Source organism: Gallus gallus, chromosome 1 (assembly GCF_016699485.2).
Source record: "Gallus gallus isolate bGalGal1 chromosome 1, bGalGal1.mat.broiler.GRCg7b, whole genome shotgun sequence".
In the NCBI taxonomy this organism is placed as follows: Eukaryota; Metazoa; Chordata; class Aves; order Galliformes; family Phasianidae; genus Gallus; species Gallus gallus.
The window spans coordinates 149998578-150021916 of NC_052532.1; the positions used below are offsets into that span (position 1 = coordinate 149998578).

Genomic DNA, 23339 nt, shown 5'->3' on the forward strand with positions numbered 1-23339 from the left:
TTCTTCTGATGAAGCCCAGGATACACTTTGCCTTCTGGGCTGCAAGTGCACACTATTGGATTGTGTCCACTTTTTGTCCACTTGGTCAGTCCTACTCCATTTCTTAAAAACTGAGTGATGTTTCCCTATTTCCAATCACCAGGACTTGACTTAAACACCACTACTTTTCAAACATGGTGGAGAATGTTCTTGGCATCCACATTAAAGCAGAATGCTGGGATGAATGTCGTGTGGCCTGAGAGACACATGCAAATTCATCCTCATGAGGCAGCCTCAGACATTCTGCTCTTGAAGTGGAAAGGATTTTGCAACACTGACTTCTGCAAGAAGATAATGGAGATGCCAGGGATTGAACCTGGGACCTCACACATGCGAAGCATGCGCTCTACCACTGAGCTACATCCCCACTTCCAAATACTGTATTTTCAACTGTCATGACAAGTGTCTTGGCAAATACCTTACTCCTGAACTTGGAATGTGTGTCATCCCACCTCATAGACTTGTACATATTCAGGTTCACCTGGTGGTCTTGAACTTGTTCTTCACTTACAGCAGGAGGTATTTTGCTCCGCCGAGGTGCAGGGACTTGAGAGATGCAGAAAGCCTGACTGCCAATGAAGACTGAGATAAAGAACTTGTAGAGTATCTCAGCTTTCTTCCTTTCTCATTTATCATAGGGAATACACTCCCCTTGAACTTTCTTTTCTGACAAATGTACCTATAGAATCTTTTCTTGTTATACTTTGCATTCCTTGATAAAACATCTAACAATGTCTGCTCACCTTAAAAATGGATCTGAAAAACATTTCTGGAAGACTTTTTTTTTTTTTTTTTTTTAAAGAAAGGACATTGATGTCATGAATAAATTTTATCTTAGTGATTAATACATAAGTGCCAAGAAGCAGTGAAATTTTATCATGAAGGCATGATACAAAACAGATACCAAAAAGTGGTTCATGGAGACAAAAGTGGCAAATTGATGAAAATTAAATTTATAGTTAATGCATTAAATTCATTTCTGAACCTACATTAACCTTCTCCTCTTTCTCTTCTTTATTTTTTATTTTTTTTTCAAACAAGTTGTGTTGTTTTGTTTTTTTTTTTCTTTGTTTTTCTCCTCCTGATAATTTTGACATGTGGAAATCAAACCTTATAGGCTGTAAGGATATAGAGCAGGTATGTTTTTATTAGCAATGCGCATATGCCCTAGTCCAAGGGGAATCACTCCACCTAACTTGCACACCATCAGGAAAAAGCATGCTACAGATATAGGCTGAACTAATACATAATCAATAGTTGTCAGGAATTCGGATACATATTCATTACATTCCCGAGAGCCCATTAGCATGCAGTCCCTCCCCCCTTGCACATGTGTAGTAGGTCATGATGATGAAGGCTCGTAGTCTTCCTCGTGAAGGCTCATAGTCTTCCTCTCCGCAAACGCCTGACCCCGAAGGGGGGGTATCCTCCAAGCCAGTTTCAGCTTGCCCTATGGACATCTAATCACCTCCCTACCAGATGTTTTTGAGCTGCTCTCCAGTGCTTATCTTTATGGCCTCATCCTCCTTGTTATTCCAGACCTAGTGTCTGTGAAAGTGCTTGGAATCGCTTGTTTTCTAACACTCTCTACATAAACTATCTCTATTTGCCCCTTATTTTGACTTTGTGAAGCTACTCTCCCTTTTCTTGCTGTGAAGTCCTTCTCTCTATTACTGCAGGGTCCTGTTCTCATTCTTCAAATTCAAAATGTTCATTTATTTATTTATTTATTTATTTTCCCCAGGAACATTCAAAGTGGATTTGGTATATCTTCAGCAGCTGTGATTGTTCTCTGAAAATTCATGACAATACAACACACTGTGGACTGAAATGTGTTTTACTAAGCATTGGCAAAGGTAGTAATAGTAATAGGTATACTTTCTTTTTTTTTTCCTCAGACAGTCTGGAGAAGCAAGTTAATCAACAGCACTAGTCCCTTGAGACTCAGTTCATCTCTGATTCCCCTTTATAAGTTTTCTTGCAAGACTGGTAACTATCCATGACAGCTATTTAGAAGATTGTAGTCTAGTATATTCAGAGTAGTTTAAAAATACTACAGTCTAGCTATTCAAATGGAAAAAAAATGTCAAGGAAGCCTGTTCGTCTCTGTAACTATGTTACAGGTACTTGTAGTCCATACAGTCTATGTAAGTTTGGCATGTACACTAATATCTGTTTTGGAAAAGAACTTTTGAAATTTAATTGCAGGTTTTTTTGTTTGTTTATTTTTTGTTTTTTGTTTTTTGTTTTTTTAATTTTAGTTCTATTTTGAGAATCCTACTCCACATTACATCTAATAAATATCTGTGACAAAATGCAATAGAGTTTTTAAATACATAGTAAATCATCTGGTTTAGTAATTTTCAAAACATCTGTTGTAACTCAGTACCTTTCTCTAGGTGCGGTGGGCAACAGATGATTTTGAAAGTTTAGAAATAGTCAGAATCTATGAAAAGCAGGTGTACAATGATATGCATTCTAAAGGATACATGCTAATCCATACTTAGCAATCTAGAGTATAACTTTTTCTTCTAATTTTAAACTTTTTTTCTTCCTCTGTATTTCATCCCATACTAAGCATTCCCTCATTACCTGCAAAACAGTTTTAATCCTGACAAGATATTGACTATTATGAGTGTAATAAATTTTACAGATAAATTATGGATTCAATTTTCTTTTATCAACTTTCCTGTCTATTATGTGGATGATCCTTAATTTCTTCTACTATTAAGCAATGAAATAGAAAATTTCTGACTACTGTTCTCAATTAAAATATCTAGTACGTATTTTTCACATCTTATTTGATTAGTTACTTCTTTGAATGAACATGTTCAGTTTCTTGTTCTGTGAAGAAATTTTACTTAACGTAAATCAAAGGATTTACTGATGATCAGTATATGCTATTGCTTATTAAAAGACAAGGATAAAAAATAATTAAAAACAAACAAACAAAAAAAACCAAAAAACAAAACCTGTTTGTTAGCAGAACATGATGCTCTTGAGAAAGAACATCAAACAACTATTTGCACAAGTGAAATCTATACCCCAAAAAGGAAAAGCTGTTTATACATTATTTTTTTCTATTTTTATTTAACACCACTTTGTGCATTTTGAGGGTATAGCCAGATGTATTTTAGTTAGATATCAGTGAATATTTTAATAAGATGTGGTTAATAGTGGATATAATCTAAAACTGGAAAGGTTTTCAGTACATATCTAATACTGAAATTCTACATTTTAGTTCTAAGTAAATAGAATAAAAATCTTACAGTACTAATTTTCCAGTCTGCTATGCAAAGTCTGCAAAATATTTATGAAAATATGATGTGAAATTAGGGTGATGCACGTGTATAAAAGCAGTGTAGGCCATACAAGAATTTTAATGCTTTATGTTAATGAAGAAGAGAGGTAAGTTTAACAGGGCATGATTCAGCAGCCCACACATAATTCTCTAGCGTCATTTGAGATGTATTAGGGTATCAAGGATATTCATATAAGTGTGACAGATATGGCACTGACCTTTTGTTTCATTCTAGGATGGTCAGGTGAAACACTGGAGAGAATCTGAAAATAAATGTCATACAGTCAGCTGAATTCTACTCTTGGGAAACATTTTGCTGAGTTCTTGCAAGGGAAAGGAGTTGAAGGGGAGGAGAGTACAGAAACTGTTATTTAAAAGATTGGCTTTCATATTTTCTAAAGGTATTTGACGTAGATCTATGGGTAGGAGTCTTCAAGAGTTACAAATTATCTAAATTTAAGACTGGTAAGATGATCGTTTGTCTGGGGATACGCAATAGAGATCTGTAAGAAATTAAGTGAATAAAACCTAGACAGCTCAGCTTAATCCAAAATCAGACATTTAGGATAGGATTCTCTTCTTTACGTGAAGACATCTAGTCACTTTTGGAGACTCTAGGTAAAATTCCTAACTTCCACCTGGCTGTAGGAGGAGATGTTGATTTCTGTGCAATAGTTACCAGTCCTGTGCAGTTATCCTCAATGCTTTTTTGAGTCTTATGTGTAATTACTAACCTATTTGCACAGTCAAACCCCAGTCTAGTACTAGGTCATATTATCTGCTCTCTAGCATGTACTTAATTTTACTGACGAAATCTATATGACTGTAGAACAAATGACGGTAATGACAGAGCCTTTATTTGAGAAATAGCCGCTATAGGAAAAGATATCAAAAATAAATTAACTCACCCCTCCCAGTAACAGTCTGGAGAAAGGGACGAGCTGAGGAATGTGACCCTCCCCTATTCGTACCATCGCGCCTCCAGAGAGAAGGGCAGGGGAAAAGGGGGACCCGCGCAGACTCACACTGCACAGGAAGTATCGCAGAGACAGAAGGGGCAGCGCCAGACCCCTTTCCCCCCCTCCCCCCATCCCCGGCTCCAGGCAGTCACACGCTCATGTAACACACCCATTGGTTCAGGCTGTGAGCTTGGAATTACACTACAATGATCTATTATGAGAACTTGAATTACCTATGTTACTGACATGTAAAAATAACTATCATCTATTATAGCAATCTAAGTAACAACTTAGATTTAGAGTTTGTAACACAAACTTTTCCTCTTAATTGTAACTACTGGTACATAACAAAACTGATCTCCCAGACATCTTGCTTTATACCTGTTGTACTTGTGACATTGCCTGGTATAGCATAGAAACATTTTTATTTACCTAACTGAAAATAATCACCTATATTTTAAATATCAGAATTTAGGTAAGTTCAATTATATACAAATAGTCTTTCAGATACTGGTGGTGTCTGTAGTAGCCAGTATGGCAATATTTCATATATCTGCACGCATTGATTACAGTACATTGTAGTGTAGTCAAAATTCCTACATTTTGTGTTCATTTTGTGAAATGTGAAATTCAGAACATTTACTTCCTGTCTGTGCCGAGTTCCATCAGGACCTTAGATGTATGAATCAATATTAGATCCAAATAGGAAATGAAAAACACAGATTGAACATTTTCATAAAATATACTTGGGTGCCGCCCAATTGTAAAAATGCTTTGTGGCCTTATTCTTGCTATAACGAAGTTAATAAATACAAGGGATTGGAAGCACTGGCAACATGAATCTTTTGGAAAAGGAGAAATGTCTTACATAACTGAAGTCTACTTACAAAACATGAGTTTTTATATTTTGGTCATCAACATTTATTTAAATTATACTGCAAGTATATTTATTTAAATTTATACTGCAACTCACATATATATATGAGTTTAATAATCAGTATTGGTACTGTTGGAATACTGATTTTTTGCTTCAGTATTGAAAACTTCTGTTTAAATTTACAAAACACAACAATTTTCTGGAAGAGTCACATTTCAGCGTAATTAAGATACTGTTGTAAAACATCCAGCTATAGGTTATTGATTAATTTGGTACCTTCTTTTTTGTTATTGATTAATTTGGTACCTTCTTTTTTATGGAACTTAATTATATTTACAACTTCATTAACTATCTTTGGAATGGTTATTTAGTCTGCAATAAGTATGAGAGATACTGCAAAGCATCATAGGGTGATCACATCTCTAAAGATACAGTCTGCTCTTTATCTTTGTTTTCTGGAAGTTTACTTAAAACTTTTAAAGTAGATCAAAGAAATTTGGTCTCTATTGATGTATTCCTCAAATCACTTGTCATACAGCATGGAATATCTCTTTGGACAGTTGGGATCAGCTGTCCTGTCTATGTCTCCTCTTAACATCTTGTGCACCCCCAGACACCAGATTGGCAGAGCAGTTTCTTTATTAAAGGCCTTGATTCTGTGTAAGTGCTGCTCAGTAATGACTAAACACTTTTATCACCACTATTTTCATACAAAAATCCAAAATGCAGCATCATATGAGCCTCTATGAAGAAAAGTATCCCAGCCAAAACCAGGACAAAGTCTATAACATTACATGGGTAAAATATATGGATAGATGTTTATCTGTTTCTATAAGATTGCTGATTTTAATTTGTATATCATAGTCCAAGTTTTGATAACACTTAATTTTTTTCTCAGAAGAAATATTCATTTTACTTCCTTTAAATCTTTAGATCAAGAAGAAAACATTCATGATTGCACCATAATGTAAGAGCTAGAGAATTCTACTTAAAGTTTCTTACACTACAAATGCATATATAATACATAAAATTAATCTTTATTTCTGCCACACTTAGGTAAAATTATTTTTTAAAAGATTTTATTTACACATCTCATTCTCTTTGATCTCACTTTCTTCTTAAATTCATTTATTAACATAATTTGTTTCAGAATTTTGCTAGGCATTGGAAGTAAAAATTCTATAAAAATTGTGACTGAATGTCTACAAAGCCATATTCATGTTCCTAACAGAAACATATTTCAGTTCATATCCCAGTCTTGTACAGAGGACACAGAATCTTGGCAGTCTAAGTAATGTAGCTACAATAGAGGGAGTGCTGTGGGCTTCCCACTTTTCCCAAGTCTTCACAATTTACAGAATATATAGATAATTCTCTTTATACTGTTCTACAAAAAACTATTGTAGTCTAAACATAAAATAACAAAAACAATTTTATTGTGTACTTAGAAGAAAAGATTTTGCATTAATCCAATGCAACCACTTTTGCAAGTAGATACAGAAATTGAAAGCTGGCATTATAATTTAAATAAACATTGATGACCAAAGGAATGGAATATGAATTCTGAAGATTGCCTACAATTTGTTATTTTGTAAAAGTAATTTTAATGCATTGCTATTATATAAATATACAGTGTTTATCTATATTTATTCACAGTTCTATTTAGTTTGTGTTGATTTGCTTTGTTGCTCTGGAGATACTACATCAACCTAACTACTGAAAATGGACTTTCAGATAATTGAGCCTTGTATTGTTTAGAAAAAATATTGCATATAATTAATAGTAGAGGCATCTCTCTTAGAGATGAAAGCTACAAGTTTAGCCTTGTAGATGTTATGTTGAAGGAGGTTTTAAATATGCAACTTGTACCAATGTCAACTTCACTGCAGCCTGAAGGATGTTCTTCCGCTGGCTGAAAGCCAAGGCTGTTGCAGTAGTAGCAACAGCATCAGGGACTAATTGAAACTATTAACTTTACTTCTAGGATATCCAGTCTAAGTATAATCAATAGATTTTTAAATTATCATTATTATTTTTAATAAAGGAATAAAACTAGTCTCTGTGAATGTGTCAAAAATATACTATAATGCTAATTAGGTCAAAGATGTTAGTGCTGGCAGTCTGTTACTCTTATCTTGCCTTGTATTTTTACAGAACAGTTCAGCCTTGATTCCTCCATATAAGCAGTCCTGTGTCCACAAATCTTTTAAATAATTGGTGAATAGAGAAGAATAAATTGAATAAGAAGTGATATAATTTATATGCTTTCAGTGTAAATGCTGTATTCTAATCTAAGTAAATCTATTTAGCTGCTTGAAAAGAAGAAAAATAATCTCAAAGGCTATAAATTATTTTACCTACATAGAGCTATAATTTGCAAGTTGTCTCCCAAATACTTTATTGTCCTTCTCTCATGGTTTTATGATTTTTGGTTATCAGTATCCCACATCACAACATCATGCAGTGTACTGGGAGTTAAACAGCAAATGCTTTAGTTCCGGGTACCTGTCTAGAAGAGAAGAACTACGTTCCCCAAGAGCCTTTTCTAGTACTGTTATCATTCCTGCTCAAGGGAACAGATTTAAGGGCGCAGGTCATCTGACTCGGCCCTCTTCTCGTCTTGCCATGTTCCCTGCCAGATCAGCTCGCTACTGCTGCTCCCTACTGCACGCAAGGCTTCAGTATTAGCATAAGGCCTTTGGCTCTCGGACAATCTTTCTCTCAATTATTAATATAATTGTATTATATTATTATATTATTATATATTATATAATATTATTATTAATATAATTGTATTATAGTGTGTTATCTTACATTCCGATACTATATTTAGTACATTAGTTTGTTTCTCCTCAGATAGTTGCCGCCATTTTTAATTATTTTGGTGTCCCCTGTTTCCCTTCCTGGAAGCACGGATTTTGTGAAATCCCTCCGCCCCACTAGTCGCGGAAACAGGCCGGACCAGCCCTTAAATCGTTGACACCTTCTAACTTGCAAATGGCCATCTGCTATTCAAAATGCATGTCTGCCTGCCTGCCTGCCTGCATGCCTGCCTGCCTGCCTGCCTGCCTGCCTATCTATCTATCTATCTATCTATCTATCTATCTATCTATCTATCTATCATCTTACCTTCAAATTAATATAGATAGCTCTTGAATCGGATATTTTATTACTTTGCCTCTCATTTTATTTCTTTACTTGTTTTTTTTTAATTATTATTATTTAGAAATATTACTTGACTGTGTATTTTAATAGATTGCATGTTGGAAATATTATATAATGAATTAAATATTTCATAGGGGACTGGAGAGAATTTAAAGAGTAAACAAATAAAGAAATAAAAGGAGAGATTTGTGAACAAAATGCAGAACGATAATATATATTTTCATACTCCTATAACTACATTAGAGCAGAATGTTTTATTCTATGAGAAAGTTGTCATTTTCAGTAAAGACAAATATAGTACAGTCAATTCATGGAATATAAACATCTCAATATATGAGGGGATTTCAAATCACTAAAATAATTAGATTTTTTCTAGACTGTATCCTCTAATAGAAAACAAGTGCCTCATTTCACTAGCAAAAAAATTAGAATTGCACCTTGTAAATGTTCCAAAAGATTTCAAGGACTAGCTCATTTGTAATAGTAATAAAAGCTTAAGCAATATTTAAAAAAAATATGAAATTATTGTACTGTTTTTAGCCTTTAAGTTTTACTACCGTTAATCAAGATAAAATATAGTCAATGTCTATTAAGCAATTAGTGTTTGAATACGTATGTTCAATAGCACCATTCAAAGTGATTTGTTTCTAATCAAAGCACTCTTTATGAAGCTGAGATATGGTAATCCATGACCACTGGTAATGTCTTTTTTAATATTCCTTTATCTCCAGAACTGCAATGTCCCAAATGTTATGATATTGATATTATTGTCAGTTGTCTGCTGGAAGAACAGCGAACTTTCAACAAGAAAAGATGCAACAAAGAGATTTTCAAATGTGCAGATGAAGAGGAAAATAGCAAAGGAGAGACCAATTCCTGCAAGAACAAGAAATAAAAACAACTCTGATAAAGTATGCAGTCTAAGTTAAATAACAACACAAGAAAATGACCTTCTTTTTTTTTCTTTTTTTTTCTTTTTTCTTTTTTTAATTTTCTATTGTTGCTATTTCCATTTTTTCACAGTTCCTGCAGCATCAGTACCAGTCATTTAGGGCAGTGCTGTTTGAAGATTTTAAACAGAAAGCAAAGCTGGCAAATTCAGCCTTTACAATGTGTTTACAAAAACATAGTGTTAAGACATCAAAAAGTAGTATCCTGATTTTGTCATTAATCAAAGTATTTTTCAGTGGTCTATTCTGTTTTGTTTCAGGGTTATCAAAGCAAAATGGCTAAAGGGTATATTCAAAGTGCAGATAGCCCCAGATATAACAGATACAAAGAGTTGAATAAAAGATATTAGGCAATGCTTGTGAGAGTAACTCTTAACAGCAGTGTCATTGCCTTCCCAGCTTCCCAGTGCTGTGTGATACTGTGTGAGTGGGCATCACAACTGTCCTTTCTGTCCTGAGAATTGTTCTCTTGATTCTACCTGGCTGTGAATCTGGCTCTGCCCCAGGGCACCTCACTTCCAAAGGTGATTTTTGCCAGAATAGCCCATGAAGAAATAGGCAGTTTGTACTGTGTGAACTTTGATGGATGAATTAGAGTCCACATGACCATATTAATAAACGAAACGACCATGTTAATAAACTAAATAAGGCCCAGGCATGCATTAGAGCACTGAGATTCAATTGTTTGTGATGATTTATTATTTTTCTGCTTAGTATATTTCTGGATCAGTATTAACAAATTTTCTTTCAAAGCACAACCCAGCACACAATGTAGTATGGATGTTTCTTTTTCTGTGAGACAGGATGGATTAGATAACCTGTTCTGGTAAAAAATAATTCTTCATTCTTATGTATATATATTTTTTAATGGAAGGGATCGAGGGATGTTGTTAGGAACACTGAGCTTAAGCCAAGGGAAGGTACAGCACCATCTCAGGGCGGCAAAACTAATGGGAGCATCTATGCAACTTGAAGGAGTGCTACAGATTCAGGAGTGCATCTGAAATGCTTATATAACAATGCACATAGTGTGAAGAACAAACAGGATGAACTGGAAGCTTCGGTCTTTTACCAGAGCTATAACATCATTGGTATTAGTGAGACTTGGTAGAATGAGTCCTACAGCTGGAGTGTTGAGACAAAGGGGTACTGTCTGTTCAGGAGGTATGAGCAGGGCTGTGAGGTGGAGATGTTGCACTGTACATGAAGGAGAAAGTAGATTGTACAGCTCTTGCTGTCAGGGATGATGGAATAGAGAGCCTCTAGGTGAGGATTAAGTAGATGGATAACAAAGGAGATGCTGCAGTGGCTGTCTATTATTGGCCACACACCCAGCATGATGTCATGGATGAGCTATTCTGTAGGCAACTAGGAAGAAATCCTGGAATTTGTTGCCTCTGTTTTTATAGGAGAGTTCAGCTTGTCACACTGTTGCCCTCTGCAACTGCGATGTTGGCCTCCTGCGTTAGCCCTCTTGCACACACTGACCAATTACCTGATCAGGGCCAAATGACTGCAGACACACCAATATGATGAGCAGTAAAATGGTGTCTATTCACTACTAAGCACAGCTTATATATCTTTACTTAAGCTATCGTGCCCTGTCCTGATTTGTCCGTACTGGATCTTAGCCCCTTACTACAATTCCTTATTTGGCTCCTATTGTCTCCTCATTCCTTCTCCTTCTTATCTTGTTTACTTCGTTAGCAAGGACAGTCTGTCTGAGCACAACAGCACCCTTTCACTGTGCTTAGGGAGAGGCCTATCCCGTACAGCACGTATCCCCTACTACAACAATCACACACAAACTGGGAATATTAGACTGATGCAACAAGCAGTTCTGGTAAATTCCTAAAGCATACTGAAGATAACTTACCGTAGTAAGTACTGAGCTAGTAAGGAAAGGTAGTCCTTTTGCTTGAAAATAGAGAAGGCCTGTTGGGAGCAGTGATGGTAGACTGTTCTCTTGGCTGTTGTGTCCATGATTAATTGAATTCAAATCTTTTAGTGTAAGAAGAAAAAGATCAGATGAGTTTCTACTCTCTACTTTAAAGTACATTCTGTACTTTAGGAGAGCAAACTTAAAGCTTCTTGGGGAGCTACTTAGAATCTGCTCTAGAGAGTCTAGGGGAGGTCCTTGCTGACTGTAAATTAGATAAAATTATACAAGGTATAAGAGAAGGCCCAGAAAACTCAATTTGTTAGTATAAATTTAATCCTTTGAAAATTTACGAAGAAGATTGTCCTGAGGGATATTGAAAGGCATTTAAGATAGAAAGTGTTATAAGACATAGTCATAGTTATGACATCAAGTTGAGTGGTGTGGTTGAGACACTGGAAGGAAGGAATGCCATCCAGAGAGACCTCTACAAACTTGAAAGGTGGGCCCATGTGAACCTGATGAGATTCAACATAGCAAAGTGCAAGGTTTTGCATTTGGATTGGAGTAATCCTAGATACATATGCAGACTGACAAAAGAACTCCTTCAGAGTAGCCCTGCTGAGAAGGACTTTTGGATCCTAGTGGAAGAAAAACTGGACATGAGCCATCAGCGTGCTCTTGCAGCTCAGAAGGCAAATGATATCTTAGGCTCCATCAGAAGAGGGTTGGCCAGCAGGGACAGGGAGGTGATCATCCCTCTCTACTCTGCCATCTGGAGTACTGTGGCCAGGTCTGGGGCCCTCAATACAGGAAAGATGTGCAGCTGTTGGAGAGGGTCCAGAGGAGTGCCACAAAGATTATCAGAGGGCTGAAGCACCTTCCCTATGAAGACAGGCTGAGGGAGCTGGGCTTATTCAGCCTGGAGAAGAGGAGGCTTCGAGGAGACCTCATTGCAGTCTTCCACAATTTAAAATGGGATTATAGACAGGAGGGCAATCAACTTTTTATTTGCGTAGACACTGATAGGGTGTGGGGAAATGGTTTTAAGCTCAAGGAGGGAAGGTTTAGATTGAATGGCAGGGGAAGTTCCTTACAGAGAGAGTGGTGAGGTGCTGGCACAGGCTGCCCAGAGAGGTTGTGGATACCCCATCCCTGCAGGTGTTCAAGACCAGGTTGGATGGGGCAACCTGGTCTAGTACTAGATCTGGATACTGGTGGCCCTGCATGCAGCAGGGGTGGTTGGAACTTGATGATCTTTGGTGAGCCTTCCACCCCACGCCATTCTATGGTTCTATGATTCTATGATTTTTTAGTCAGTATGGATTCATCAAGTGGAAGTCCTATCTTAGTAATTTGATGTCCATCTACGATAAGGTCACCCAATTAGTGGATGTAAGGAAGGTGGTGGTTGTGAACACTCTGGATTTTATTAAGGCCCTTGATACTGTCCCTTACAGTATCCTTCTGGACAAATTGTCCAGCTGTGAGCCCACTATATTTAGCAATGATGTAACCTCACCTTGAACATTATGTGCATTTCTGGACTCCACAATATAAAATGGATGTTATGATATTTGAAAAAATCCAGAGGAGGACAGCAAAGCAGATAAAAAGGATGGAAGGAATGCCCCATAGGAATTAGCCTATTTTACTCCTTGTACAGTAGGAAATAAATAAATAACTTTTTTTTTTTTTTTCCTGCAAATCTGTTGTACATAACATGGCTCTTTAAGACATGATAATGAGCTGCAAACAGATTTATTATAATGAATTGAAGAGATTTGTGAAAACATTTATATACATTTTGGACACATTCATTTAGAGAATTAAGTATTCATTCGTGCTAATGCTGGCATTCAAGTAGTTTGTGAATTATGAAATACAACTTTAATAACTGTGGGTATGATTGTCATCTAATAGACTACAGAATTTTTGGATACAAGTTGTTACTATATTTTAATTGATTTTCAAAAGATTGTGTTGAATTGAGATGGAGAACAGAAGTTGTTTCCAGAATAAGTGTATTCACCCTACAGAATGCACAAAGCTATCTATGACTTAGAGCCTTTCACCGAAACAAGCTTTGAGAATAGCTTCTGCGATAAATAATTTATAGTGGCTCATGGCACAAAGCATCAATCACCTCCCTAGGAAGCTTGTGCCAGTGTTTGACAACCCTCACAGTAAATAATCTTTTCCTAATGTCCAGTCTGCACCTCCTCTCACACAGCTTTGTGCCATTCCTGTGCATCTTATCATCAGAAAGGAGAGCAGCATCTAACCCTCTCACCTAACCACCCTTGTGGAAAAGAAATTTTTCCAACATACAACTTCCCAGTTCATTATTTGTTTTTGTGTATTTTATTTGTTTGTTTGTTGTTTGCTTTACTTTGCTTGTTTTTAATGTTTTTATTATCTTTTGTCTGTTAATTTTTGTCTCAATTTCTCATTCTTCAGCATTGAAATAACCACCTCTAGTACAAGAAAGACAGCAGGAATATGAAGTTACAAGAAGGGGAAAAGAGAATGAGTAGGATCTGCACTTTCATTTGCAGCTCATAGTCAGGTCTACAGGTGAGTACTATTCCACTCTTTGCACAATTTGTAGTCCTGTCAATATATTTGTTTGTAAAAAAATACTGTTGCACTTCTTGTGTAGAGGCTACTAAAAGAAGGCACACATCAGAAGTGCTTCTGTGCTTGGAGTAACTTTCTGAGCCCGTACAGACTGAATAATCTTCTGATTAAATAAAACTACTTCTTCATAGTCAGGGGAACGTTTGACTTCTAGCTGGACTTAATAGCCAAATCAGAGTTTGGAGATAATCATGATAATCATGATAATCATGGAGATAAACCAGCTTGGAAACGCAGGCGATCCCCGCCCTGACCTACCACGGTTCCTCAGGTGTCTCTAACATAATAGGTTTGATGCCCTGAAACCGGAGGGAGAGGTGAGTGAGGATAAGGTGGGAAGACTGCCTCCAAGTGTGACTAAGGTGAGGAGGTCAGCTCCACGCTTAAAGACTGCCTCCTCCAAAAAAGGAAGGAGGGTGATAGTCGTAGGTGACTCCTGCCTAAGAGGAACATAGGGCCCGATATAAGGGTCACCACAGGGAGGTGTGCTGCCTCCATGGGGCCTGGGTCAGGGATATTTCCAGGAAACTTCCTGGTCTGATCCACCCCTCTGATTACTATCCATTATTGATAGTTCAGGCTGGCAGTGATGAGGTTGCTGACAGAAGCCTGAGGGCTATAAAAAATGATTTTAGGGGGCTGGGGAGGTTAGGTGACAATGCAGGCATACAAGTAGTATTTGCAGGTATTCCTACAGTGGCAGGGAAAGATAATGCAGTGAGCAGGAAAAGACATTGCATAGACACATGGCTGAGAGGCTGGTGCAAGCGCAAGAATCTCAGGTTCTTTGATCATGAGGCGGTCTACTCGGCACCTGGCCTCAGGTCTGCAGATGGGTATCACCTGTCTCAAAGGGGGAAATGGATCCTTGCCCAGGAGCTGGCAGGACTTGTAGAGAGGTCTTTAAACTAGGTACGAAGGGGGGGAGAGGATAAAGCCAGGCCTCCTAGAGATGAGCCTGGGGGAGCAATCATGGGATTAGGGGTGAGGCGAGAGGCCCAGCTAAAGTGTGTCTATACCAATGCACGCAGCACGGGCAACAAAAAAGAAGAGTTAGAAGCCATTGTGCAGCAGGCAAGCTATGACCTAGCTGCCATTACGGAAACATGGTGGGACCACTCCCATGATTGGAGTGCTGCAATGGATGGCTACAAACTCTTCAGGAAGGATAGGCAAGGAAGGAGGGGGGGTGGCGTGGCTCTCTATGTTAAAGAGTGCATTGAGGTTAATGAACTTATGACTGGGGAAAATAAGGTTGAATCCTTATGGGTTAAGATCAGGGGAAGAGCCAACAAGGCAGACATCCTGGTGGGTGTCTGTTATAGACCGCCAAACCAGGATGAAGAGACAGATGAGTTGTTCTATGAGCAGCTGGCAGAAGCTGCGCGATCGCCGGCCCTTGTCCTCATGGGGGACTTCAACTTCCCCAACATATGCTGGGAATACAATTTAGCACAGAAGAAACAGTCTAGGAGGTTCCTGGAATGTATGGAGGACAACTTCTTGATGCAGATGACAAGAGAACCGACGAGAGGAGCTGCCCTGTTAGACCTGCTGTTCACAAACAGAGAAGGTCTGGTGGGAGATGTAGAGGCTGGGGGCTGTCTTGGGCAGAGTGACCACAACATGGTAGAGTTCTCAATTCTTGGTGGAGGCAGGAGGGGGAACAGCAAAACTGCTACCTTGGACTTCCGGAGGGCAGACTTTGAATTGTTCAGGAGACTAGTAGGGAGAGTCCCCTGGGGCTCAGTCTTAGAGAGTAAAGGGGTACAAGATGGCTGGTTGCTCTTTAAGAAGGAAGTCTTAAAGGCACAGGAGCAGGCTGTCCCCCTGAGTCGCAAAATGAGCCGGCGCGGAAGAAGACCGATGTGGATGAATAGGGAACTATTCTTGAGGCTCCAGGAGAAAAAGAGAATCTACCTCCTGTGGAAGAAGGGACGGGCAAACCGGAAAGAATACAAAGAAGTTGTTAAGATGTGCAGGGAGAAAATCAGAAAGGCAAAAGCCCAGCTTGAACTCAACCTGGCTGCTGGGGTAAAAGGGAACAAGAAATTCTTTTACAAGAATATCAACAGCAAGAGGAGGACCAGGGAGAATCTCCATTCTCTACTGGATGAGGCTGGCAATGTGACCACTGAGGATAAGAAAAAGGCAGATGTTCTGAATGCCTTCTTTACATCTGTCTTTAAAAGTCAGACCAGTCATTCACAGGTTTCTCCACTCTCTGACCTGGCAGCCTTGGCTGAGGAGCAGACTAAACCCCCCACAATTCAAGAGGAAACAGTCAGAGACCTGCTACTCCAACTGGACTGCCACAAGTCCATGGGACCAGATGAGACTGACTCGAGAGTGCTGAGGGAACTGGCGGAGGTGATAGCCGAGCCGCTTTCCATCATCTATCAGTGCTCCTTGTTGACAGGTTAGGTCCCAGAAGACTGGAGGCTTGCCAATGTGACTCCCATCTACAAGAAGGCCTGGAGGGAGGATTCGGGGAACTATAGGCCTGTTAGCCTGACCTTGGTGCCAGGGAAGATTATGGAGCAGATTGTCTTGAGGGAGATCACGCGGCACGTGCGGGATAACCGGGGGATCAGGCCTAGCCAGCATGGGTTCACGAAGGGCAGGTCCTGCTTGACCAACCTGATCTCCTTCTATGATCCAGTGACCCGTCTGGTGGGTGAGGGAAAGGCTGTTGCTGTAGTCAACCTACACTTCAGCAAAGCCTTTGACACTGTCTCCCACAATATTCTCCTGCAGAAGCTGGCAGTCTGTGGCTTGGACAGGTACACTCTTGGCTGGGTAAGGAACTGGCTGGAGGGCCAGGCCCAGAGAGTGGTGGTGAATGGAGTTAAATCCAGCTGGCGACTGGTCACGAGTGGTGTTCCCCAAGGGTCGGTGCTGGGGCCTGTCCTGTTTAATGTCTTTATTGATGACCTGGATGAAGGCATTGAGTGCACCCTCAGTAAGTTTGCAGATGACACCAAGCTGTCTGGAACTGTTGATCTGCCTGAGGGTCATGAGGCCCTACAGCGGGATCTGGATAGGCTGGATAGCTGGGCTGAAGCCAATGGGATGGGATTCAACAAGACCAAATGCCGGGTCCTGCACTTTGGCCACAATAACTCCAGCTACAGGCTTGGGGCAGAGTGGCTGGAAGACTGAGCAGAGGAGATGGACCTGGGGGTGTTGATTGACGCTAGACTGAACATGAGCCAGCAGTGTGCCCAGGTGGCCAAGAAGGCCAATGGCATCCTGGCTTGTATCAGAAATAGTGTGGCCAGCAGGAACAGGGAGGTAATTATCCCCCTGTACTCAGCACTGGTTGAGGCTGCACCTCGAGTACTGTGTCCAGTTTTGGGCCCCTCACTGTAAGAAAGACATTGAGGCCCTGGAGCATGTCCAGAGGAGGGCAACAAAGCTGGTGAGTGGTCTGGAGCACAGGCCTTATGAGGAGCGGCTGAAGGAGCTGGGATCGTTCAGTCTAGAGAAGAGGAGGCTCAGGGGAGACCTTATTGCTCTCTATAACTACCTGAAGGGAGGTTGCAGTGAGCTGGGGGTCAGCCTCTTCTCTTGGGTGACTAGTGATAGGACTCGAGGGAATGGCTTCAAGCTGCGCCAGGGAAGATTCAGGCTGGACATTAGGAAATAATACTCTGAAAGGTGGTCAGGCACTGGCATGGGCTGCCCAGAGAGGTGGTGGAGTCACCGAGCCTGGTGGTGTTCAAAGAGCGTTTGGATGTTGTGTTGAGGGACATGGTTTAGCGAGAACCATTGGTGAAGGGCGAATGGTTGGACTGGATGATCCTGTGGGTCTTTTCCAACGTTAGCGATTCTATGATTCTATGACATCTAGGGCTATGGACTGCAATAGTGACACAGACTCTCACAAAATCTGACTATGAGGAAAGTCTGAAAGTACAAGCCATTAACTTAAAACTTAACAGATCTGGTTTTGATTTGTGTATGGACATTTATTTATGTGATGATTTCAATGCTGGCCAGTTGTCAGAGAAAGGAAATATTATCTCTGTAAAAAGTATGAAGCTAGACTTAAATTAAGAATTTGTATATTTGGTATTTAAGACTTTTTTTTTTTTTTTTTTTGAAGTTAATTGTCTTGTAAATCAGATTGACAATGGCAATTTTCTTAAAAAAAACAACTAATTATTTATTGTTTGAAAACACAACAAAACATAACAAAACAAAACAGAACAAAACAAAAAAACAAAGCAAGTAAAATACGTAGGAAGTATTCAGCAGGAATATCATAGACATTTAAGACACTTATACTTCAGACTCCAAAGGTCTAGCTGTGTCTGCATGAGTTTTAAAGTTCCCATTACAGAACTAGAACTTAGTTTAATTGTCTAAGTTTCATAATTTGCTTTAGTCTCTAGTGCAGTTTGAGATACCATATGGTATCTTGCCTGATCTCCAGCTCCCAGCTGAAAGGGCAGAGGTCAGTTGCAGGTCCTGTTTACCAGCCTCATGTAGATGTCTCAAACAATCCAGGAAGTTTTCAATGACATTTGTTATTTATGTTTACATACTACCTCCTGTTAACTACCTTCTAGTTAACAGAGCAGTAGAATCTGATATCACACTTTAAACCAGATATCTATAGATGATCAGATGAATAGATCTCTGTGAACTAACCGCACTAGCAATCTGATCTCATGCCTAAATGTAAAGCCTGCAAGCCAAAGCCTCAAGTGAAGTATCAAGGTGAATCCAGCTTGTAATGTTCAGACACAGAAATTAATACAGATGAATCCCACTCTAAATTTCTCATAGGAAAGGAAAAGGGAAAGGTATAATGTTCTTTCTTATAGATAACCATGATGAAACTACTACTACTATCTGTTCCAAAACTTTTCCATTCCTTTTATGTTTTTATTTTTATTTTTGTTTTATTTTTTGCCTTTCTTTTTTTCTTTCCAGTACACATGAATATCATTTACCAAACTTTCTCTAAATCTAAAGCTCAAGAGATTATAGTATGCATTCCAGTAATACTTACGTTAAAGATTCAGCAATAGGTAAAAATTATGTAATTCAGAGGCTGCTCACATGCTTCAGATTCAGACCTGCCCTCTGAGATCAAAGATTAAGGCAAAGAAACCTGTATCAGAGAACTTTGTCAAACTGCAATTACTGTTTTATTCAATAAAAGATACTCTGTGCTCTTGCTCATGCTTAATACTCAAGAAACAATTTATGTAGTGATCAGTCTTCACCAACATAAAGCAATAGAATAAAACCACAGGCTTACCATTAAATACATACAGGCTTGTTGGTTTGCAATATTTTTTTTTTTCATGGTTTCTGTATTTTTCATCTTTCCCGAATGTGTTGTAAGCAGAATTTGAGTCAACACAGACCATACTGAAAGCCTCTGGAATGTGAACAGACACTAAATAATGTTTAAGTGATGTAAAAATATTGGGGCTACTTTTTAGATAGTTGAGAATAGCAAGTGTAATTTCATGCAAAGAGTGAAGATTATTCCAGTGACTCTTTCCTGCCTGATTTATTCACCTAATTCACCAATTTTATATGAAAGATTGCCAGTTTAGATCATTTGTGAATACAAGTGCAATACAAATAAATAGTATTTTTTTTTCCTCTTACTTTTACACTCGATTATTTATAAAGCAGCCATTTTCCTGCTGGATTAGACATGGTGTCTGGTATACTCTCAGACTCTGGGCATTTCTGGATTTAAAGAACTCAGGAGTCTTAGGCATTTTATGTGTTCAAGTTCTTACAGAACATGAGTTTGGTGGAAATGACATAGAAGGAAAAGAACTAATTTGACTGTATAATCCACATATAAAAACCAGTCTTTTTGTTCTGTTTTGCACTGCCAGAATAAGATGAACTTTCTGGGGTATGACCTTCCTCTTTATCTACAAGACATTGCTGCTGTTTTGGATCTAAAAACATTATGCACTCTTAAAAATAAATACAGGATTGTTTCCAGATTCTCTGGCATGTTTTGTGGCAAAAACTCCATCCCTTTCATACTAAAAGGACCTGTGTCTCCATTGCCTGTGGCTCCCAGAATCACTGTAGAAATCTGAAATACAATCTGTAAAATGCTACTTTCAAAATTATACTCAGTATACGGTCAAAGTCTTTTAAGATTGGAACTTGACATGAAAAACATCATTCAAGATAAATAATAATATTAATAATAATAATAATAAAATTATGTTCACACACAGTAACAATCTGCAGCCTTCTGACCAAATTTGGGCTCAGATTAGAAGCATCTGTTAAATGTTCTTTAGCATATCGCTTTCCTTTGGGTCACTTTTTACTGCTCTTGACTTGTCTAGCATGGGGGAAAAAAAAAAAAAAGTATCTTCTTAAAGAAAACTAACTTTATTAGAATAATAATAATATTATAATCACCATTTAGCCTAGTGATTTTGTTGTTGCTGCTGCTGCTGTTTTTGCTGCTGTTGTTGGGGTTTTTTTGTGTGTGTTTTGTGTGTGTGTGTGTGTGTGTGTGTGTGTGTGCCTAAGAGATTAGTTGAATCAGCTTCTGCTTTTCATCTCATTTACCTTTAACTCTGAACTCTCATTTCACTCCCGTGTGTCTATTTCTACAATTTATATGTGAGCTGATTGCAGATGCTGCTTGATTGTCATGGAGTTATCTAGATAAATCTGTGCCCGTGACAGGGGGGCAGTAGGCTCGCAGGCCCCCTGGCTTCCCCCCAAAAAATGGAGCAGCCGCAACAATCTAAGAAGGATAACTTATTTTACTAACTATGATGTCAGAATGTAAGATGACACAATATAATACAATCTGATTGAAAGTAAGGATAATAAATCAAATGAAATAAGAGAGAGAGAGCAAAAGAGCGAGAGCGAGAGAGAGCGAGAGAGAGAGAGAGAGAGAGTTTCCGAAACCGAAAGCCCTACTTGATGAAGGTGCATGGCTTGGAAAGCACACCCACTCCTCTCCCTGGCAGCAAGTGAAAGAGAAAAAGACTGTGTGCAACCAGATGACGTATCTTCCGTGATGTATCTTCCTTCTCTGACCGTGAGGTCCTCTGGGATACGTAGTTTTTCTTCTCTTTTGTCCATGATGTTATGATGTGGAATACCAATAGCAAAATTACAAAACCATGACATTGATCTAGGAGTATCCTATCTGCCAACAGGGTACAAATAGATTTATTCTTAAGCACTTTATTTAGAAATTGCTTTCCCTGACTTTCTACAAGGCAGACTAATTTGGAGATATTTCAATCTTCTAACATTGTCAGTGCATAATGCTTATCATTTATTTTGAAAATGTATGTATAAAAGCTTATGGCCAGAAAACCAGAAAGGAAAATTTAGAAAATCCATTTCTGTTCTCCAGTCCATTTTGTGATGAAAGTACTGGTACAGAGAGCTTTGCTGGCAAAGTGACCTACTCAATATTTCTAATGATACTTTGATAACTCAAAGTTATTGTATATGAATTTATGTTTTCAACAGGTCTTCCAAAGAGATTCCCAGAGGAAAATATTTTTTTTTTATCCTGTAGATGAAATCATTTTCAAAGAAGCAATATTCTCAATGAATCCCAGGTGTTCCTGGCTCCCTTTGTATGGGAATGTTAAGAGGGATCACGCTGACAAATAAACTAGAAAGTCTGATATGACAGGGAGTTCAGAACTTCAGTAACAGTAAGGCAAACTGAAATAAAGGATCTAGTCATCTACTATTAGATACACGAGTAAATAAATGAAGACAGGTTTTAACATTTATTTAACATTTCTTGGCATGAGCAGGAAAAACTGAAAAGGTGTAGAAGACAAATCTGCTATTCAGTTATGCCTTTCTGGAGCAGCGTGAAGAGTATATTAAAATCCTTTTTTTATATGATACGACGTGAATCATTTAGGGCTGCAACACTCACTGAAGCAGATGCCTGCTAGCCAAGGTTGTGTGGTATTATTGTCCAGAAAAATGACCACCAGTGTAACTGCTACATACAAACAAATAAATAATTTCTTTCTTCTTTTTTGTTAATAAGAAAAAGTGTGGTCATATTTTATTTGCTTACATAGTCAATTCTTGTGACAGTTTAAACTAATGATTATGTAATTTTAGCAAATTAATTTTATGTTTGGATGCAGTTTTCAATTATATTCAAGAGGGGTAGTTCTGCCTGGTAAGAAACTGTTGAGGTAGCTTTTTGATTTTTTCCAGTGTCTTCTCTGGAATCTCAAACCCTAGATGTATTAAACTTATACCATATTTCAGAAGCCAATATTAAAGGTTTATTCCTTATTTTCAAAGTAATCAAATGCTAAACTCATCCACAGATTGCAGTATGTAGATTCACCAGGTTAGAATTCTTCAAAGTAATTGTTCTCTGCTTCAGCGACTTTCCTGTATTTCTGTATAAAATGGATACGTGTCTCTATGTAAGTTCTTAAAAACATCTTTGTCAATGGTAATGCTAAGACTTATCTGATACTCTGATATTTTATTACAAAATTATCAGGAGGAACTAATTTTCATGCTCAGAGAGAAACATATTTTCTTGAGAACAAAATGATATTTTATAAATGTGCTTCATCAGCATGGGATGATAACGTCATTCAAACTGACGTAACGATTGACTTTGATTTGGTGAAATGAAGAAAGTCTTGTCAAAAGTAATGGTGGAGTGTTGTTTACACTGGTCAGATGTTTTTTGATGCTGGAAACATCAACAAGGTATTTGCAGATAAACTGTGAGAGAATCAATACCTTTAACTGACAAAATATAAGTTGAGGAATAAATAGGGAGAAATACTATGAGTGAATAAGGATGGTTAAATCTTAATTTGTGTGTGTTTAAGGATCATATCAGACACTACCTATACGAATGCAAAAAACACTTCCTTAGAAAAGCACAGAAATTCAGCATACATAGCCACTACCTTTCAGTAAGCGTTTAATCATAGAATCTTTTTTTTTTGGAAAGGATCTTTGAGACCATCAGTGCAAACATTAGCATAATGCTGTAAAGTCTAGTACTAAACTATGTCCCTATTTATTTAAACATCTCTTAACTGCCTTCAGGGATAATGACTCTTCCACTTCCCTGCACAGCCTGTTCCAACACCTAGCCATACTTTAATCAATGATATACTAGTTTCTCTTGGTCACTGAAAGCAAGTCTATGAAGTACACCATCCACACTGTTTTCTAGAAAAAAAGGAGGAGAGAGGCAAAATTTCCACTACTGCTTTCCCTGGCTTCACAACAATTGTGATCCCTAAATGTATATAGGTACAGATGTATTAGAGGTAGTATGATTGTATTACATATCATAGACTGGAACCAGACTAGTAGTGTAATGTTTATTCTACCACCTCTCTGGGCAACCTGTTACAGTACTTCATTTCCCTTATTGTAAAACAGACTTTTTCCTTATATACAGTCTAAATCTCCACTCTGTCAGTTTGTAACCATTTCCCCTTATCCTAACACAACAGACCCTGCTAAAGAGTCTGTCCCCATCTTTCTTACAGCT

The 23339-nt window shown here is 38.2% G+C and overlaps 1 non-coding gene across 1 annotated transcript; it reads right to left on the reverse strand.

The window, feature by feature from the left end:
• Positions 1-334: 334 nt before the first annotated feature.
• TRNAA-CGC lies at positions 335-406 on the reverse strand. Its single transcript has one exon. It is a non-coding gene; the product is annotated as a tRNA-Ala (tRNA).
• Positions 407-23339: the final 22933 nt, after the last annotated feature.